The sequence below is a fragment of the Anomaloglossus baeobatrachus genome, unplaced genomic scaffold (assembly GCF_048569485.1).
Source record: "Anomaloglossus baeobatrachus isolate aAnoBae1 unplaced genomic scaffold, aAnoBae1.hap1 Scaffold_5352, whole genome shotgun sequence".
Lineage (NCBI taxonomy): Eukaryota > Metazoa > Chordata > Amphibia > Anura > Aromobatidae > Anomaloglossus > Anomaloglossus baeobatrachus.
This window is the reverse complement of record NW_027444726.1, coordinates 1-4179: the sequence shown is the minus strand read 5'-3', so window position 1 is coordinate 4179 and position 4179 is coordinate 1. Positions and strand designations below refer to the sequence as shown.

Sequence of the window (4179 nt, the reverse complement as noted above, 5' to 3'; positions counted from 1 at the left end):
GCAAAAAGCACCATTCTTCTTGTTTTTGCTCTGCAAAACAGCCTTTTCAAGGGTTGGCTTGGGTGACAAAATGTCTTCTGTAGGCGTGGGTTTGTCTCCCTCTCCCTAAGATGTGTCCGGTATAGGCCAGGGTGCCACTCAAGGCCGTAACCAATTCGGGTTATAGCTTCTTGGCCTTTTGGCTAAGATCAAGTGTAGTTTCGGAGGACGCTACCTTGGTCGGTACTGGAAGGTGCCTGGGATTGCACGTCTGCCGGCCTTGAGGAAGTGTGTGCGCCTTCTGGTGACACATAGCCCTCTTGTGCCTGGACGGTTCCCAGGCAACGGGAGGCGATCACCTTTGTTATTTTGAAGTCCTACTGATAAACAGAAAAAAAAAAAAATTAAATCTGTTCTTATCAGTTTAATATCTGATACGTCCCCTCTCTGGGGACCATATATTAAATGGATTTTTAGAACAAGGAGATGGAAAAAATCTTGCTCTGTCCACTCCACGCATTGACCTGGTATTGCAGTACCTCCAGGACCGGTGCACCCCTTCTTAACCCAGTTTCCAAAAGCAGAACTCAATTCACCTGATTCAAATGAGCCCCATTAGTGAATTGAAAGAAAGCAAAAACTTTATATGCACCTCAATTTGGCCAATTCACTTTTCACACTTTCACCCTTTTTTTTATCTTTCACACCTTTTACTTGCTTTATTGATGCAAAAAGCTGTGCCAAATAGCAAACTCATCTCCACTCAACTTGACCAACTCTGCTATGTCCCGTGCAGTATCTTATTCTCAGTCTTATCTAGATCATTTGCAATTGAATAGAATAGATCCCTTTTGGCTGCTTATGACTGTGTAAAATATGTAGCTTTACTGGGCTGGGATGAGAGAATCCATTGAAGCATGGTGTAGGGATTGTGGTTCCTGTGTGCTAAGAAGAGAGGCTGGCACCAGCCAGAAAGCCCCATTGCAGCCAATAATCACTTAATAACTTTTTCAACTTGTCATCATATGGGAGGCCTTCCATTCCTTGTAGTAGTCTAGTTGCCCACCTTTGAACTGACTCTAACTTCTGAATGTCCTTATTAAAATGTGGAGCCCAAAACTGGTTCCCATATTCCAGATGTAGCCTTACAAGTGATTTATAGAGGTGTAACAATACGTTGGGATCACGGGATCTAATCTCCCTTTTTATACACCCTAAAATCTTGTCCCAAGCAGCATTCCATCAGCCTCTGGAAGGTTCCTGGCGCATTGCACAGCTCGAAGGGCATGCTTTTGAACTCGCAGAGACCCATAGGGGTGGCGAAGGCGGTCTTCTCCCGGTCTGCCTCAGCAACGGACACTTGCCAATAGTGACTAGTGAGATCAAGGGTAGAAAAATAATTTGCAGTTCTCAATGCAGCTAGCGATTCCTCAATACGGGGAATGGTGCCGTCCTTCTTTTTTAACAGGATCAACAGAGCTGCCCAAAGGCTACAACTGTCACGGATAACCCCAGCCGCCTTCATGTTGCTCAACATGTCCTTGGTACACTGGCAATGTGAAGGTGGTATTGGCTTATAGCTCTCTTTGATGGGTGGGTGTGCACCTGTGGGGATGTGGTGGTGGACCCCTTTTATTCCCCCAAAATCTAGCGGGCTTCCCACCGGTAACCCGCTCCCCAGCTTGGATGGATGCTGAGGGAGCCCCTTTTGCCCGCAGGCTCTGGCCCTGGGAACTGTAGCCTTGGCGGTGACTGTGCTTCCCTCTACGGTGTGAGCTGTTGCCTTCAATCGGGTCTTGACTGCTGGGAAACCCTGGAGGTTCCTGTCGCTAACGGATTTGACCGGTTTTACGGCGACTACTAGCCTGGTCGGGGTCCGTAGGCCCTGCCGGATGGTGCTGGCTTCTCTTCACTCCCCGATCTGGTACCGGCGGGCCACCGCCCATCCCCGGTCCGTACGGTTCACTCCAATCAGCCTCTCCTGCAGAAGGTCACCACCGTCTGCCAACCTTGCTGAGTGCCCGGGCCACACACACGGACACGGTCAGTCTCCTCTCCTCTTCACTTCTCTAACTCCAAAACTGATCTCTAATCTGACTCCTTTTCCCGCCTCCAGGACTGTGAACTCCTCGGTGGGTGGGATCAACCGCCTGGCCCACCCCCTGGTGTGGACATCAGCCCCTGGAGGAAGGCAACTAGGATTTGTGTTTAGCTTCGGTGTGCCTAGCCGGAGTGTAGAGCGTGTTGGTGTAGTACCTGTGACGACCTGGCTTGTCCAGGGCGCCACATTCCCCTATAGTAAAATGCAGACCGTCCGCGGGCTGCCCGTCCATCACCGGTTTTATTTTCACAACTGAAAAAGAATAAAACGGTAAAACATGTAAAAGCATCATAAACATTTTACAACGGTACAGCTTCCGCTCTTCTCCCACCCAAACAACCTGGCCCTGATGCTGCCCCTAAGAAGCGGGCAGCACCCCTTGACCCCAGTCCAGCACCAAGTTGCCCGAGCGGGTTCTGTCTCTTTCAGGGGGCCCACGTCCAAGGGGACCCCTGAACCCCCGGAGGATCGCCACCGGTTACGGTAGTGGCGGGCCTAGGCCATCCCTTTCCTCCAGGCCCATCCTCCCAAATCAGCCTCTCCGGAGGCGGTAACGGTGTCAAGCCAACAAACATTTTTATTTACATTGCACTAAGTTTGTGGTTGCCCTGCAAGTTCTCGGGCTTGTCCGTAAGCAGTTCCTTACGCAATGGTTGCACAGTCCCTACGGGGACAACAGTTGCCGGCAACGGCCGGTTTAATCACGGTTCAATCAGGTAAACTTCTTTGGTTGATCATCTTTACTTATCATTTAAAACTTTCAAACTGGTACACTCAACACATAAAGCCCCCCCCTTTTAAAGAGTAGTTTCCCTGTACCTAAGTGGGGGTCTACCTAGGTTGGGGCGAGTGGACCTTCGGGATCCGGTGTCAGTGGTGACAGGCAGTGGGGCAGAGGGAACAGTCAGTTCCTCCTCCCTGCTATCATGTGGGGCAGGCGGAGGCGTAGGGGAGCTGGGTACAGGTACATCCCTGGGCACTGGCTCGCGGTTAACCGTTTCCATCATTTCTTCATCCACGGGTTGTGGGAACAGTATCACTGGAAGGATCACCGCACCGTTCTGTGTAGGCCAGTCTGCTGGAAAATCACCCATCATGGTGTGGATTACCTCTTTTTCCTTCTCCACTGGACTGGGAACTGGAGCCTCATCCGCTACTCTCAATGCTGGTGGGCACTTCTTCAGGTGGTCTCGGGAAACCGTGGCCAAAGTCCCCCCCTGGTCACGGCTGATCTGGTAGGCCTTCCCATTCTCCCATCCTGTGGGCTGGACTACATACGGGGTTTTTTCCCATTGATCATCCAGCTTGTGGGCCCTTCTTTTCCGCTTCAGCACTACATCCCCAGGTTGGAAGGAACCGGCAGGCGCCTTCTTGTTGAAGCACTGCTCCTGTTGTCCCCGACTCCGGCACAAGTTCTTTTCAACATACTCCTGGACCTGTCGGTACTGTGTCCTCCGCCGAGTGTCCCATTCAGCTGTCGACAGGAGTGCTTCTGAAGCTTCCAAGCCCATTTCCAGATCCACTGGTAGCCGGCCGGGACGAGCTCTCATCAGGTATGCTGGAGTGCATTTCGTAGAGCTGGAAGGGATGTTGTTGTACATATCGACCAGGTCAGGTAGATTCTCCAGCCACAGGTTCCGCTCTTCCAGTGGTAACGTCTTGAGGAGGCCCAGGACCAAGTGGTTCATCTTTTCACAAATGCCATTGGTTTGGGCGTGGTAAGGCGTGGTCCGGATTTTCTTGCAGCCGTACAACTGGCAGAATTCCTGGAATACCTCTGCTTCAAAGGCCGGACCCTGGTCGGTAAGCACCCTCTCCGGGTACCAATGCGGTCAACAGAAATAAGCCTGGAAAGCCTTAGCAGCGGTGCGGCCGGTTAAGTCCTTAACTGGGACAACCACCAGGAACCTCGAGTAGTGGTTTACGATGGTCAGAGCGTAGGTGTACCCACTTCGGCTGGGGGTGAGCTTTACATGGTCAAGGGCAACCAGCTCCAGCGGTTGGTGTGTAATGATCGGGTGTAGGGGTGCCTTCTGGCTGGCCTCGTCCTTCCTTCTCAATGCGCAAGGGCCACATTCTCGGCACCAGGCCTCCACAGA

The 4179-nt window shown here is 51.8% G+C and overlaps 1 pseudogene; it reads left to right on the top strand.

Moving 5' to 3' along the window:
* The first annotated feature begins 333 nt into the window (after positions 1-333).
* Positions 334-540, top strand: LOC142283262 (U2 spliceosomal RNA; annotated as a pseudogene).
* The last annotated feature ends 3639 nt before the right edge of the window (positions 541-4179 follow it).